This window comes from Microplitis demolitor, chromosome 4, assembly GCF_026212275.2.
Source record: "Microplitis demolitor isolate Queensland-Clemson2020A chromosome 4, iyMicDemo2.1a, whole genome shotgun sequence".
In the NCBI taxonomy this organism is placed as follows: Eukaryota; Metazoa; Arthropoda; class Insecta; order Hymenoptera; family Braconidae; genus Microplitis; species Microplitis demolitor.
The window spans coordinates 12,040,064-12,058,136 of record NC_068548.1 but is presented as its reverse complement, the minus strand read 5'-3'; the positions used below and the strand labels follow the sequence as shown (position 1 = coordinate 12,058,136).

At 32.6% G+C, this 18,073-nt stretch overlaps 1 protein-coding gene across 1 annotated transcript in view; it reads left to right on the top strand.

The window, feature by feature from the left end:
- Positions 1-18,073, top strand: part of LOC103578665 (synaptotagmin-7) — a 926,763-nt gene that overhangs the window by 61,607 nt on the left and 847,083 nt on the right. Inside the window, exon 2 of the mRNA XM_053738534.1 lies at positions 12,195-12,305. The gene's annotated coding sequence lies outside the window, so the exon portion shown is untranslated. The remainder of the gene's footprint in view (positions 1-12,194; positions 12,306-18,073) is intronic.

Genomic DNA, 18,073 nt, shown 5'->3' with positions numbered 1-18,073 from the left:
AGCGTTCGGAATCGACTAGTACTGTCATTCGAAATTTGAATTGAATAATTAGAGCCTTTGACTTATTAGTATATGATTAATTAATTATTTTATATGAACAATAAATACGAATAATGTATTGAATAACGGAAACTGTCAAAGAAATTGAAAAAAACTGCTGAAAAATAATCTGCTGCTGCCGGGATTCGAAACCAAGACCTACGAAATATGAAGCACAACTACTGCCGCACTGCGACTCGGACGCTCACGATCAGTTAAATATCTTTATCTACTTTGAATACAGCGATTATTATAACAATAATATCATGCTAAAGAATTGAGCTCATTCGAAGTTACAGATTAAAAGTATGGTAGGCCTTGGAGGGTTAAAACATCTTTTTAAAAAGGTGATTAAGTCCTCTATGCGCTTCGTTTAGGGTATTGCGGAATTGAATAGTATTTTAAAATATATGGTAGGCCATGGAGGGTTAAAATACCATTTTAAAACGGTGATTTACTCCACCATACGCTACTCTTAGGACATCGAAGACTTAAATAACATTACATTCAGCGGCAAGTCCAACATCAAAAGAACTGAGGCTTTGGAGGCTCAAACTACTGTTTTAATTTTGACTCGGGGGCCCGCTAAGAAAATCGATGATTTTCTAAAAATTCGGGAAAATATTGTTTTCGCCCCGATTTGCGAAAATCAAAATTCCAACAGATGTCGACGTTTTGAGGTTCTAGGAAGCTATTCTGGCTAAATCCAAGATGAAGTCTGAGTGTAAGTATGTATGTATGTACGTGGGTATGTAAATATTCGGTAACTCTTAAACGGATGAACCGATTTTGATCGTCGGGGTGTCGTTCGACGCAGCTTGTTAAATACAATAAACACTGAAAATTTGAACTAAATTGGTAATGTACGTTCGAAGATACTTCAAAAATAAATTTTTTTTTTAAATGTTTATTCGGAATAACTTTTAATCCGCTCAATGGACTGATTCCAAAATCTAATCAGCTTTAAACATCATCTAAAACTTTGTAAGCCGCGTCGAATGTCACCTCATCGAAGTCGATCATTCGGTCAAGAGAAACCGTTAACGAAAAAATTAAAAAAATTTTTTTTTTAGTTTTTTTGAGATTTTTCAAAAATATCTCGTTATATCAATTTTCAAATTCAATCAACTCTAGAACTCAATAAAACGCGTCGATTGCTACCTCAACCATCTCAATCGGTGAATTCGTTCGAGAGATATCGTTGTAGAAGAAATGGTAAAAAACGTGATTTTTCAAAAACAAAGGCATACAAAAGTATTTTCGAGCTCGAAGAGCTCGAAAATGTATTCTCCCCAATAATTTTGAGCTCGAGGAGCTCGAAAACAGTAGGAAGATTTGGGGCTGGCCTGCATGGTCAACTGACAGACCGATTTTTTAAAATAAGGACATCCTGAAAAAGTCCTGACAAAAAACTTGTCAGGTCGACCCGATATCAAACGAGTTTTTTTTTTTATTAAGGATATCCTGACGAGGTCCTGATCAGAAACTCGTCACGTGTGCTTTAATAAGGCAAACGTTATATTAACCTAAAAAAGTCCTTATAGTACTTCAGGCAAATCAGGAAAAAACTCGAGTCAGGAATACAATTTATAACATAGTTTTTTTGTTGCAAACATAAATGACTTTGTATGATTAAACCATACATTGCTTTTGTATACAGAAGTCCATGATAACGAAAATTCCGCGTATTTCGAAAATAGATAACATATTTATTGGCGAGCAAAAAAAAAGAAATAGAACAGAAATATAACAGATGAAAAACTAGCAAAATTTTCAGCCGACGTATTTTTTGACGCTTACAATACAACGACGATGCTTTCTTTCTCGCTCTCGAAACAATTTCGATTGTGCAATTTCTGCAAGATTATAACATTAAAGTGCCAAAAATTCCGGATATTTTGAAACTAGATTGCATATTGATTGGTGAGGATGAAAAAAAGTAATAAAACAAAAATTCAACAGAACAAACACTAACATAATTTTTATCTGACGTTTTTTCTCTACTAGAAAACGACAATGATTTGTTGTCTTGCTCTCGATACAATTTAATTTTGTAATTGATTCGAATTGATTAAGTCCTCTATACGCAAAATTTCACGTCCTTCGAAATTTGACATCAATTTATTGGTAGGAAAAAAGGAAAGTAATAATACAAAAATTTGACAGAGAAAATAGTTTAAATGAGTTTCAGCAAACATTTTCTCCGACGCTTACAATAAAACGACGACATTTATTTTCTCGCCTTTGATACACTTCCATTTTTTAAATATTCGAAAAAAAAAGAACGTCCGTTGCACCGAAAATTGCAGGTATTTAGAAAGCAGATTGCGTATCTATTGGCGAGGAAAAAAAACGTAATACAACAAAAATTCAACAGATGAAAAACTGGTAAAATTTTCAGCCGAGGTTTTTTTCGACGCTTACAATAAAACGACGACGTTTCTTCTCTTGCTTTAGATGCAATTTGATTTCGCAATTCCCACATGATAATAACATTTGTATTGTCTAAAATTGCAAGTACTTCAAAGAGTATTGCATATTTATTGGCGTGCCGAAAATTGCAGATATTTCAAAGGCAGATTGCATGTATATTGGCGGGCAAAAAACAGTAATTAAAAAAAATTGAACGAAGGAAAAACTAGGAAAATTTCCGGCCGACGTTTTTCTCGACGCTTACAGTAAAACAACGACGTTTTTTTTCGCGCTTGCAAAACAATTAGGATTTTAAAATTTTCGCAAGATAATAATATTCGTAGTGCCAAAAATTGCAGGTATTTCGAAAGCAGATCGCACATTTATTAGCGGAAATAAAAGAAATGAAACAGAAATTAACAGTTAAAAAATTAGTAAAAGTGTCAGCCGACGTTTTTTTTCGACGCTTGCAATAAAACGACGACGGTTTTTTCTCGCCTTCGATACAATTTGATTTAGCTATTCCGGCAAGATGATAGCATTCATAGTGCCAAAAATTGCAGGTATTTCGAAAGCAGATCGCACATTTATTAGCGGAAATAAAAGGAATGAAACAGAAATTTACAGTTAAAAAATTAGTGAAAGTGTCAGCCGACGTTTTTTTTCGACGCTTACAGTAAAACGACGACGTTTTTTTCTTGCCTTCAAAACAATTTGATTCTGCTATTCCGGCAAGATAATAGCATTCATAGTGCCAAATTTGCAGGTATTTTGAAGGCAGATTGCACATTTACTGGCGGGTAAAAAACAGTATTAAAAAAAAAATTAAACAAAGAAAAAACTTGTAAAATTGTCGGCCGACGTTTTCTTCGACGCTTACAGTAAAACGACGACGTTTTTTTCTTGCCTTCGAAACAATTTGATTTAGCTATTCCGGCAAGATGATAGCATTCATAGTGCCAAAAATTGCAGGTATTTTGAAGGCAGATTGTATATTTATTGACGGGCAAAAAACAAAAATAAAACAAAAATTAAACAAAGGAAAAACTTGTAAAATTGTCGGCCGACGTTTTTTTTGACGCTTACAGTAAAACGACGACGGTTTTTTTCTCGCTTGCAAAACAATTAGGATTTTAAAATTTTCGCAAGATAATAATATCCCTAGTTCCAAAAATTGCAGGTATTTCGAAAGCAGATCGCACATTTATTAGCGGAAATAAAAGGAATGAATCAGAAATTTACAGTTAAAAAATTAGTAAAAGTGTCAGCTGACGTTTTTTTTCGACGCTTACAATAAAACGACGACGTTTTTTTCTCGCTCGTGATACAATTTGTATTTTAGAATTTTCGCAATATAATGACATCCGTAGTGCTGACAATTGCAGGTATTTTGAACGCATACTGCATACTTATTAGCGAGAGAATAAAAAAGTAATAAAACAAAAATCAAACCGATGAAAAATTAGTAAATTGTTGAGCCAACGTTTCTTTTGACGCTCACTACATTATAGCGACGACGTTTTTTTTCTCGCTTGCGATATAATTTTCGAAAGTATTATTTCGAAACCAGATTGCATATTTATTGACGAGGAAAAAAAAAAAACAAAATTTTTACAGAAATAAAAATTCGTATATTTCATACTTGTCATTATTTTCGACGCCCACAATAAAACGACGACGCTTTTTTTCTCGCAATCGATCAACAACTCTGCACATCATGTTAAATTGATATTTATTTTCTTGACTGAAATTCCGTAGTCCTTGCGCCATCTCTGATTTCATCGTCGTACCCTTATGTGTCGATAATATCGCTATTGGCTTTGTCAGCTGTCATGCGATCCTACATATTACACGCTTAGTATAATATATGTCCGACTTATTTCGTTTAATCGTTTTTATTTTTTTATTTACTGTTAACCCATTCATATATGAACTTTATCCCTCTCCTCGTCTCAAAAAAAATTCCTATAATCAGTACACCTACATTCTTCATTATCTTTAGCTTATTTATCTATATTTTAAATCATCGTCGTTTTTTATTAAAACCTCGACGCTTTCGTGAACAAAGCGACCGACGTTTTGGTGTCGCTCGCATCCACCAGGGAGCGACATCGTTTTACTAAAGACGATTTCGAAAACAATGTCGAACTAAAAACAACGGTTTTTGAAACATACCGAGTTAATTCAACAGAAAAAGATAATCTTACGATTTTCATTTAATAAATTGTATCAAATAAACGTTTTTTTTGTTTTTTTTTTTTTCACTTTAATCAACGCAGCAAGCTTACAGACTGACACTCTATATTGCGCGAAGTCTTCAAATGACATCGCTTTTCTTAAAACAATCTTACGAGAGATATAATGTTCATAATTCAATAATTATCAACAAAATAATTAAAATATAAGTTGATTGATTTTAAATTTAATTATTCAGGTATCGATTGCCAAGTTGACAGCAAATCGTTTATTTCTGCGTTATAAACTCAAGGCGACGTCATTATTTCAGAAACGATTGCAAAAACGATATTGGACCAGAATTAGCTACATTTTTTTAACTATACAGAATTCATTAAGCGTAAATTGTTGATTCCTCGCTTATAGTTAAGTAAATTGTATTAAATGACATACTTATCATCTTTTATTATTAGTTTTTTTAAAGCAAGCTCACAAAAAAGTCTTGAAAGGAGATCGCTTTTCGTAAAACGATTACAGAAAGCGACGTTTCATTTTTAAGATAATAATTTTAGAAAAATTTATTGAAATCTGAATTGTTTATAATTTAAGTTAATTATTTGGCTACTGTTCGAGAAATAGACAGCATATCGTGAATATATCCTTTATATCCTGTATGACACCCAAGCGACATCGTTTTTCTAAAGACGATTTTGAAAACGATGGCAGACTAAAAATAATAGTTTTTGAAACATACCAAGTTAACTCAACAAAAATAGATCATTTTACGCTTATAATTTAATCAATTATATTGAATAATAGTTTTTTCATTTTAATCCACGAAATCATTGCAGTAAACTCACAGACTCTAACTATATTGCCCAAAGTCTCAAAACGAAATCGCTTTTCTTAAAATAATCACATGACAGACTTTTTGTTTTTCATTAAAAAACTTTTAACAGAATATTAAAAATATTTATTGGTCAACATTTACTTCAATTATTTGGGTACTGATTGTCTAAATTGACCGCAAATCACAACTATCTGTTTAATAAAATTAAGCCTACGTTTTTTTTCAGAAATGATTTCGAAAGCGATGTTGAACCAACATTACTTTTGTTGAAATATACAGAATACACGATAGACGTTTTTTTAAGCAGTTTATTATTTTCAATAAAGTAATTAAAATATAAATCAGTCAAGCTTCAAACCAATTTTCCGGATACTGATTGCCTAAAACTGACCGCAAATCGTAAATATCTATTCTATAAAGTCATAGAGACGTCCGTTTCTCAGAAACGATTTCAAAGTCGATGTTAGACTAGCATTATCTGTTTTCAGAAAATAGAAAATTAATTAAATATCAATTATTGATTCCATGCTTATTATACAATTCATTATATTAAATAACAAAAACACTTTTTTTATATTATTAATGTAATCAAAAAATGTTCTGAGACTAAAAACTATTATTGCGCAAACTCTTTAAATGACATTGCTTTCCGTAAAACAATCGCAGAAATCAATGTTTTGTTGTCCGGTCAACAAGTTTCACTAAAATAATTCCAATATCAATTCATTAATTTTGTGTTCAATTAGATGGGTTCCAATTACCAAAAATAGACTGTGAATGGTAAACACGTGTTTTAAGAAATCAAAGTGATGCTGCTTCCCTAAAAACTTCTCAAAAACGGTGTCCGATTAAAAATAACAGTATTTGCAGTATTTCAAGTTTATTAAACATAACTCCATAATTTTATGCTTATCATAAAATTTTCGTCCTTGGATCTTGTCCTACCGCTTCATTTTCATTCTCTTAATCTTACTTATTATTTATCGGTAATTTCTCATTATTTATTTAATTCTTATAATTTCACTCGTGTGTTTATCCGCCTAGTTTCAAACTGCTTGCTCGGATTTTTTCCTCGTGAATTTCCCCCTGAACAATCATTTTGTCCGTTTTGGATAAACGGTCTGGCGCCTGCGTGCACTAACGCAGCCTGTTCAGTCACGAGCTTGATTAATTCAAATCAAGCTTCGTGCATTTCCGCTCGGTTCGGGAGAAGCCGAGCTCGCTACTGACTGAAGGTCAGAATAGTGCCGGGTCACTCGCTATTTGGGCCCGGCACATACAATTTCTAACTCAGGATCGTGTCAAGACGTCCTGAGAACCCGCTACAAGCTGACCAATCACAAAATTCGTTTTATATTGGTCAGCCTATGAGAGAGCTCGCTATCAACTGCTACCTTTTGGCGCGCTTTTAAGCCAGTAGGAAAATTCGTTATATGCAGCAAGGCTGCCACGTCGACACCAAGCTTCTCGACGACTCAACGACGCTACCATTTTTATTCATTCTACAACTATCTGTCTAACCGCTTCGCTCAGAGATTCTACAACGTGTCTTTGCTACTTGCAACCTCGTGCTTGAACCGCTTCGCTTATTATTTCTTGTGTGATACTAAACTAAAACCGCTACGCTGAATTATCCTCAATATTTAGACAGTATATCAAGGCTGCTATTTATTGAGAATAAATAAACTTTTCTGTCGCCAATAATTAATTGTTAATTAATTATTGTTGAGTTAACCGCTACTGACCACGTGTCAATTTATACGTGAATAAACTATCTGAGTTGCATTCGCTATCGCGTGTTAATTATATAGTCGCATTCGCTTCAATATAAGTTCTCATAATTTTAAGTGTAAATAAGTGTAAATAAATCTATAATTTATTTATTGATAAAATCTGTGTAATTTTTAATTGTTTAATTCACCTCGCCTAAACCAGATCCAATTAGTTTATTCGCTCATTTCACACAGCCTGAGGAGCTGGTTCGGGCACAACTATTATTTATTTTAAAGATCATTTACTTTACTTTAAATTTATTATTTTATTTATTAATTGATATCGGTATTTATTCTTGTCATCAACAGTTATTTATTGTTTAATTTTTTTTTATTCACACGTGGGTAGCTGCATACGATCTACTGGACTGATCCGCGTCTCCGTCGCGAATTTTAGTACAGAATACGTTATACATCAACCGTTTTCATTTTCGCGACCGAGACGCGAAACAAAACCCGGAGTTGTATGTGGTCAACCACGTGACATAAAAATTATAAATAATAATAATAATAATAAATAGGACTCAAAATAATGAATAAAATAAAGGTGTGCCTGGACCAGCTTCTCAGGCTGGATTAGTGCACGAGGATGCCAGCCTGTTTTTACAAAACGGACAAAAATTATAACAAATCAGAGGAGAAATCACAAGACAAAATCTCGAGCGAGAATTAATGCACCAAGCGGAATGACAACCATATAAATATACTGAATAAAATAATAAGGAATAGATATTACTAAAATATATCCAGGAAATAAGCAAATAAATATTGGCTATCACTGGATTCCTTTTCCTGAATAATTTAATTCAAATATATTTATAAACACAATGAATGATTGCAATACCAAATATCAATATACTATTATCAATTCTTTAAGATAAATTCCATCAAATTAAAATATGCTCAATATTGCTAAATAATAATAATTAATTAAATTATTGTATCCACTAGGGAACTGAGATTGCAAATTATAAATTTACCTTCAAAAATTAATTGTATACAAATAAAAACACTAATCTTTTTTTTTATGATATATTATTTACTGTGGGGAGAGGAAAACTCGGGTACTCAATATACGCTTGGCAATTCTGGGTTGCATACCACTAAATTATAAAATGAATTTTACCCTGAGAAATAATATTTTTAATACTCAAATATAATTTCAATATAATACGTTAAATACTAGTATAAGACAAGGAGCTACACTTGCTATCGCTGTCTAATCCTCTATGGAATTTATTCGACGCGTCTCTTTACATATGCATCAAACTCTGGGACGTCTGCCAAATATATTCTACTTATTATTACAAAATTACTCAGGTTCAATTACTATTCAATTATTTACCGCGATCAACTCTAACGAGGGTCCAGCGATAGCCGATGCAACAAATGATAAGACAATTGGACTCATCCGCTCTACAACAATTTCTTCCTCTTATTTCCTCTTCCCTGAATTACTGTCATGCTTCCTAGGTCCTCAAAACGTCAATATCTGATGAAAACTCGACTTTTGAAAATCGAGATGAAAACAATAACATTCCAATTTTTGACAATTTGTAATTATCGTAGCGGAAACTTAAATTAGTACTCAAATCTTTTCACCATTAAATATTTATAGAAAGGAAGGTAATTGTTTAGAGTGAAATTGTGACAATCCTAAAAATTTTTAACCTTACATAACTTGACGCAAAAACCTTTATTTTAGAAAAATTATTTTCTTGCAATTTAAAATATCTATAGAATATTTTCCACCCATAAAGAACAACGTTGTGGAAAACAATGACGAGTTTTGCATCAAAACTTCAATTATCAGAAATTATCGATAGTCCATAATTTTATGTGAGACCCATTTTTGTAGGGCACAGCATTTCCTACGAAATCAAAAATTAATCGATCAGACCCATACAAAATAAATTTATAGTGAAATGTTAAAACTGCCACTATTTTAGAAATTATTTATCGTATGAGAATCAGTATGACGGCGTTTGGTGTAGAGAATTAAATTTTCGATCAAACTAAGTTAAGAAAAAAAATTTTTCGATCTTCTTGAACTTTAACGCACTTCGAGGATCATACGAATCTAGTAAATGTCCAGTATAATCCAGTTGTTGACTGGAAACGAAGAAGTGTCATTTCAAAAAATTTTTCAATAAATAATTATGAATTTGAATTAATAGAAATTGGAAAAATAAATAATTTCAATAAGTCACTTATTACTTAAACCAAAAATGGTACAAATATGTACAATAATAATTTATTTTAAAATTGTTTACGCATCCTTATACAAGATCTTTATTAAGTCGGACTGGTTTTTAATACTCAATAAATCAGAATTTTTGTCATAACACGTTATTTACAAAAAGAAATATAGACACATAGTAGTGAATTCGAAACATCGACATGATAAATGCTTGTGCTTTAGTTGTAAGTGGTAAGGTTTGAAGATTTATGGGCTAGTTTCTGGTTCGAATAGTGTAAAAACTTGATTATTCCTACGAGGGTTGGTAAGGTAATTCTAATTCTGCTACGAGAATCTGTCGATGCACTTTGTCGCTCTCTAGATGATACTGAGAGATCGTGCAGCTTTACTCTCTTTAGCGCATGATAGCTTAAAAGTTTACGGTGTCGAAATTAAGACCTCGAAAGATTCTTTGAAGAGACTACAGAATTAAGGAGTACCCGGTTATGAGTCGATTTTTCCACTAATAATTTGTATGGGTAAAGAATTACTTGGATAAATAAATTCAATTATCTATTGAAAATGCATTAATTATATCTGGTAAAATAATATAAATAATATAGATAAACAGCAATTTCGACTAGAACTACTGTTAAGTCCAGAATGACGAACACAAGTTTTTCAGTCCTTTAATTTTGAGTCAAATCACTTAAGCCATTTACTCGGGTAGTGGGAACCTCGTTATTTAGTGTCGGGTATGTCAATATACGAAAATATGATGTACGAGGTGGATGGATGTGGCTCATCACTAGATAAATGAACAGTAATTGAACTTACAGTTGATGTATTCAATATAATGATTTGTCAGGATACAAGATTTGGCTGAGCTGGAGACCAGATTGTTGTTGGTTGAAATTCGATTCGAAATAAATTGTTGTCAGGTGGCTTGAGAGTTGGTTACAATTCTTGAATGTTGAGAATTATCGATGTAAATGAGCAAAGGGGTTTACTTATACTGGGTAATTGACAATCTGTCTAGATATACTTCTCAATATCACGAAAACTATTTAAATGTAAATAATAAAGTTTAAAATAGCGATAATATTCAATAGAAATAATTTAATTATTTAAATTATTTGTAATATTGAATAAAAGAATTAAAAATCGAAATTTTTTTTATTTAATATAATTCTATTTAAATTGTATAAATTCTGAATTTATTTTTTGATGACTCGAACAGAGAATTTAAAATTTTAATATTCAAAATAATAAGATTATACGTAATCAAGAGCTTGATAATTAATAAGCATAGAGGACCCATGGGGGGGGGGGGGGTGTATAGGTGCCACCATAGGCGAGGGGTAGCACGAGTGACCTAGATTTAATTTTGTTATCAAAAACTAATGCTATTAACCAGAGTTGAATACTTGCGGGGTGTGGTGTAAGAAAAGGCGTACTCGACGATCTTGGGTTGAAACTTCTAGAACAATGGCAAAGACTCAAAAAAAAGACCGATGGTAGTTCCTATGGGTGGAAGAAAGAGATCCAACCCTATGTTATTAGATAGGAGTTATGTTAGTTTGTTAATTACGGGTCATTAATTAGATTTATGGTATAGGTGGTTATTGATTATTGATCCTTTCGTTATTATCTTTCGATTGATTATATTGACTTCCTTCTACCGTGATTGGTTTAAATGTTAGACCTATTTTAATTCTTATGGAATAATTATTGAGTAATCTGAAATTATTGTCGATTCGTTTAGATAAGGTATTTTATCGGATTATTATGATATGCGTAGTTTGTCATTATTTTAATTATTTGTCGAGTTATTTAAAGTAAAATTTATCGATATATTCGTATGCGTTAAAAAGAGAAATAACGGGATACGTAACGCGGTACGTTACAAGAAGAACCTTGAGAACGCGAGAAGGCAGGCTGTAGGAGTTCTATTGATGGAAGAAAGAGATGCAATCCTGTGCTATTAGATGGGCTTATATTAAAGAGTTAATAACAGGTTATTGATTAAGTTTAAGACATAAGTGTTTAGTAATTATTAATCTATTTTTCTTTATCTATCGATAGGTTATTATCATTTATCCCTATAGTGAATGGTTTAGAAGTTATGCATGATTTTAATTTTAAATATTTAATAATTCACAATTATTATTAATCCCATCGGTGAAGGGACACTAGTGAATTATCATGGGAACCTTGGCTAATCACTTTTTTATTCATTGGTTGAGTTAGGAAAGGTAGAAGTTACATCAACGACTCATTAAGACAAATACATCACGACGAGTTCAATCTATTAAACATTTATTTTTATTAAGAAACGTAATTTTTTCTGTTTACTTATTTAACTCTCATAACTAATTAGAAAGATACAAGTTATAACAGAAATAATAAAATATGAGAAGTAGTGTATTATTCGAGACGTTGATTTTAAGTAAAACCGTTAGCAATAAAGTTATAATGTTTTCTTAGAGCATCATAAATATATTTTTCGATGTCATCCATGTTGGATCGCTCAGAAGCAAGTAATAATGTTGTAACCATTCACATCGTCCCTAAGTTGGACGTTTTTTTTGCTTACTTACACAGATGTTAATATCAAAGCCTGAAAATTTTATTACTTTTAAACTGTATGATTGAACCCTTGGAATACGATTTCAATATTTGCCAATAAAGATTGATTAATCATTTTCATTTTGTAAAGGATTTCCTATGTATGACATTTATCTTTTTCTATCTATTTTCATAATAGCCTTCGATGAGTGTCAATGTACTCGATGAATGCAGAGATGGAAGAACGCAGTAACAAACAAGAAGGCCAGTCAATCATATCACAAAGAAAACTAAAAAATCAGAATTAGAGGTGAGTTCTATGGTAACAATTTTTTTAAATTTCGAATTCCATTTTAAATTTTCACGCTGTTAAATTTTTTCATCTAGCGAATAGCCATGAAGGAAAGAAGTAAATCAGGCACTAAGAAATAAAAATTATCTTATGAATACATTCTAAAAAATGATGTTAGATAGAACAAGAGATAGCTCAAAAAATTTTGATAGCAAAAAAGAGTTGAGTGGGAGGAATTTTTTTTTCACTTTTCGCCGTGAAAATTTTTGAAAAAAAAAAAAGTTATAATTTGAGTTCCTAAGAAGCTATTTTATTTTCTATGTAATCTTTAAGTATGTGTGCGTGCAAATGTTCGTCTGTGTTTGATGTTATTTCTTAGGTAGATCATTACAGCTACAAGGTGTTGGTCGCATTTCCAACGCGCACTTTGTTTCCTCTGGAGATCCCTCTACGCTTCATTCTCGTTCATATTTTTATCAACAACATGTGTAGTATCTGAGCTGAGTACGTCTTCTATCTGCCGACAATTTAAAGATTTTCAGGGAAATTTCTAGCATTTACGATTCTCGGACTCTGCGATATGACACCAATATACTATATGACTAGTGTTTATTAAAGGAATTGAACTTGAATATAACAAATGGATGTTCATGTCTTTCTCGCGCTTTCATAATCGTTTTTCTGCTACTTATTAATTTAATAGTCAACGCTTGCGAGAAACGACGTCTACTAAGAATCTCGGAGTTATTATTAACTATAAACTTTGTTCTTCTCAATACCTGAACAATTTAATCTCACAGGCCTAGACATAAAAATCAAAACACGGCTGGTTTCTCTGCAGCACACAACTGACAAGGAAGGTATCATTAGCATCTCTCTTCGATGTTGATGGGACTGAGACGTTATACTCCGTCCAAGTCAAAGGAACACGTATTTTTTTAGCTGGAAAAAATATACTTAGGGGGTACAACTACCCTTTAAAGTTTAGACTCCAATAACGTGTTTTTCAAGTTTCCCATACTTGCAGTTTGAATAATTAAATTCGACGTCATCATTTTTTTGGAAAAAATTTATAAGAAATGATTTTAGTTGCATGACAAAGTAATTAGCAAAACAAAAGTTATAAAGGTTGAAAATCACAAAGCTTTTGAAAAAAAATAAAACTATCCAATAGATTTCAACACTACCAACGGTGATAGAAAGAGGAAAAAAAATAGTAGAGAATACGTCTTTTGAGGTTTTTCCGAAAAATCAAGTTCGGGGGGTACACACTCCTCAAGAACATCTACATTGACCTCCAAGAAAACATCAATATTTCATTAGCTTTGGTTTTAATTCATCGAAAATTATTCTCTCGTATATTGTTAGCAGTGAAGACATAATAATAATATTATTTTTCTATATGTTGAGACAAATCGTTTTTATCTTCACGATTTTTACCAGCAGCCGCCAGAATTCGAGGGTTAAACTCTGGCTTAGGCTGGCCTCTAAAAAATTTTTATTTTACCGGGCAGAGCAATGGGCTAAGGTTCTTGCAAAGCAAAGACCCGCACTTATTCAAACTCGGCAACATATGTTAAAATTCACTAATGTCACGGCTGCTACATTCAAAAATTTTTAATTTTTTTTTTTTTCTCTCTCTTCCAAGATAAGTACACACTAAAACCTCCTGTACGTAAACCTTTTTATGTATAACGCCAACTTACTGACGCCAGAAGTCGTACCGGACAAATATACCTACCTGAGCGTTGTCAACGCTTTACAATTAAGTCGTATTGTACTAATGGACCACGCGTATTATATATTTCTCTTTCTGGAAATTTCATCATTTTTACTTAACGTACTTTTAAAATTTATGTATCCGTTCCCATTTAACTAATCTAAGCATAGAAGCGGTAGTCTTCTTTGATTTTTCATCTTAAACCTATAGACCACCCAACTCATGCGCACCTGCATGTGATTCTTGGAAATTAGAGGAAGCTAATGGAAACCTCCAAATTTATGGTTTCCTACACGAGCATGCTCAGCGACAGAGTGGCGCCAGGTCATCAGCCTACTTTAATAGTCAAAATCTGTTTCCCAGGGATCACACGTGTGCATGGGCCTAGAACTTTCGGGCGAGTCCGAGTCCTCTCGTATGGGAAACTGGTTACCACCACTTTTCATATGCGAGGATCATATAAAAAGACCATGGACTTTAGCTCATCAGTTCTTTTGGGAATCAAACTCTGAACCTTACCGAACTCCGGACACTTGACGGTGTTCGTGGCTAGAGGATTGATATCCCGATTGAGCATTCGGTCACGTGAGCCCAGATCATTGGATCGGTCCTTGATCGTCGTAAGCACTCGTATAATCGGTATATTATTTTCTACTAGCTTCAGAAGCATAATCAACGCGATATTAGCGTATAGCATCCGATCACGTGAGCCCAGATCGTACGATTGGTCCTTGATCGTTGTAAGTCGTGAACTAATATCAACCGTTTAGCACCGGTACAGCATTGATTATCTTCATCTTATTATAATCCATTTAATTTCATTCATTTTATTTTTATATTGAAATATACCACGAGAAACGTGGAGAATCAAAGAATATTTTACCGCGATAAATGCGAAGATTTTAAAGAATATTTTACCGCGAAAAGGCGAAGAATTTGAATAATATTTAGAAATATTTTTTCCGCGAAAAATACGCGAAGATTTTATAAATTTATATTACCGCGAAGACGCGAAGAATTTGAATACATTGAAATTATTTTACCACGAAAAGCGCGAAGACCTTCATTTTAATTTAACCTACAGAGATTTAAAAACGCATAACCATTGAAGCTTATACAACAAGGTAGACTAAATAAATAAATAATCACATTAATTGACCGCGAGAACGCGTCGTGAATAAGTGTCCTGTGTAACTGCTGACAGTTTTGACACCTCACCAAAACCTGTTTAGGGTAAGTTTTTGAATATTGTAACCATTGTTTGGTATTTTTATTTTTATATACTCTGAAATAATTGTAACCCATATGCATGAAACATTTGCTTTTATATTTACTATTCTTAATATTGCCATTTGTAACCCCTTTTGTATTTTGAGAATATTGAGTCATTTAATAAATAAATACTCGTTAACATAAAACATTTGAAAAACATTATTTATCAGACAATTTTACTTTAACAACGAGATAATAGCTTCACGAGGCTTTTCGGCAACCCACCTTCCTTTATCCCTTATTTTACTACCTGTCTAGCCGCTCAGACCGATAGTTCACAGTAGGGGGTACACAATCTTACGTTTACCGCTCGACGTTTGATTGTGAAATTAGATCAGTCACATAATAAATTGGAAATCGTTTTGGGTTTTATCAATATTGTCTCCAACAATATTGTGTGGGCGCGAATTAAATATAAAATAGAATAAACTGAGCATTTGGTCACGTGAGCCCAGGTCATAGGATCGGTCCTTGATCAATGTAAGTACCTTTTTATTCACTATACTTTATACGAATATAGTACCTACGCCCATCACGATCTCCAATCGTGACACTAACTTACCTCACGGCTTATTACCGATCAATAAATTTCTTATAGTTGATTGACTTATCAGTTCTTACTTAATTAATAAAATTTTTAATAGACTATTTAATATTTCTTACCAGTACTATAGGATAATAAATAATATGAGTGAGAGAGAGAGTGAAAGGAATTAATTAGAAAAATGCAAGTTTTATTGCCAATTATAATAAAATTCAGTAACTTACAAGAAACGCTTCGCAAATAATAATATATAATAGAGTGTCCTCGTAGATGCTGGGTATACAATATTTCTCCACGTGGAATGACGCAGTTATTACATAGAATTTATTACTTAATATTATAATATTTTATATCGCAAGAGAGTCGCCGGTAACGTACAACAATGATAACTTTATTGAAACTTGATTGATAATAATTATAACGATTTATAAGAATTAATGAAATAATTGACCGATAATTGAGGGCCTGGGACTCACCCCTGAACTCTGTCCCTACTTTACCCTTACAGCCATGCGTCGACGTGAGAAATGAGTCATGCGACCATGGCACTATAACGTACGAAACTCAGACGGCAACGAGGCGGAGAAAATCGGGAACCGCAAGGCTGAGGACAACGAAGACAATTCACATTGTCTCAATGTTACTTACTTTTCTACTTTTAATTCTTCGCAGGTGGTCATTTATAATTTCGCTGCGACTGAAATATGTTATTCTACACAAATCTCTAAGAGACTAGAACGAGTAGAAAAAAAATAATAGATACCTGTTCCGGTGTTAAAAATCGGTCTGTCGGTTGACCCTGCAGGCCAGCCCCAAAACTTCCCGCATATTTCGAGCTCCTCGAGCTCGAAAAATTGTTGTAGATACATTTCCGAGTTCTTCGAGCTCGAAAATACTTTTGTATGCCTTTGTTTTCGAAAAATAACGTTTTTTAACATTTTTTCTCAAACGATATCTCCCGAAAAAATAAACCGATTAAGACGGTCAAGGTGGCAATCGACGCGATTAATAGAGTTCTACAACTGATCAGATTTTGAAATTGATTTATTGAGTCGTTTTTGGAAAATTTCGAGAATACTAAAAAATTTTTTTTTTTTTTTTAAATTCTTTCGACAACGGTTTCTCTTGAACGAATTAACCGATTTTGATGTTTGAGGTGGCATTTTTGACGCGGCTTATGAAGCTTCAGCGCCCAGTTGATTTTGGAATCAATACATCGAGCACATAAAAAGTTATCCAAAAAAAAAAATTTTTGAAAAAAGTTTATTTTTGGAATATCACCTTGAAAATCAAAATCGGTTCATCTGTTCAAAAGTTACAGATATTTACATCCATATAGCACTCGGAAACGTTCAAAATTCTTGATCAAGGTTTAAATATTTAAATTTTGGGCTTGAATTTGCAGCGTAGTCATGATTTCATGAGCATAAACTATTGCTGCTACGAGAAAGAAAAAAAATTTGAAATAAGAAATTCAAATTTCGATCATTTTCGATATTTTCAAAATTCGTGAGTGACCTCTTGAAAATTTTTTATCAAGCTACTTGAAAAAAAATGGTCGGTTTTTTTGGGCCACCCTAATATACATGTATTTAAGGTGTGAACTGGCTCTACAGAAGATTACGTTAGCTTTTGAAATATATGTATCTTCTACAGATCTGTATGCTTTCCTATGTAATAACGGAAACTATTTTTATCAACTGCGTAAATTAAGATAAATAAGTGATTTTATTATATTTATCCTATATTTACTTCACTTATTTTTTTAATTATGAAGAAGTATGTATCAAGTTTCATACTCAATATATAAAATATGTTAAGTCAATCACTGTGAATGGTTCGGATGCATTATCGTGAATACTCATGTGCTGCACACGATTTATTCTGTCGCAACACTATAACTACCCATGTGTAGTTGTAGCAACCAAATAAAGATAAAAATTATATTGATTATCAAAGGTTTCACATTAATTAATAATAATTAGAAAAAGTAATAACATGCATTTGTTATTCATAAAAAAAATCTGGGCGTCGGTTGACCCTGCGGGCCAGCCCAAAACTTCCCGCTGTTTTCGACCTCAAAGAGCTCGAAAACATTAGTGTAGATATATTTTCGAGCTCTTCGAGTTCGAAAATGCTATCACATGCAATTGTTTTTTTACGATCTTTTCAAGCTCTAACAAGTTACCTGTTATGCTGAAGTTTGAAAATTTAAGAATCGAAAATCATCAATGAAGCGGTTTTTAAAAT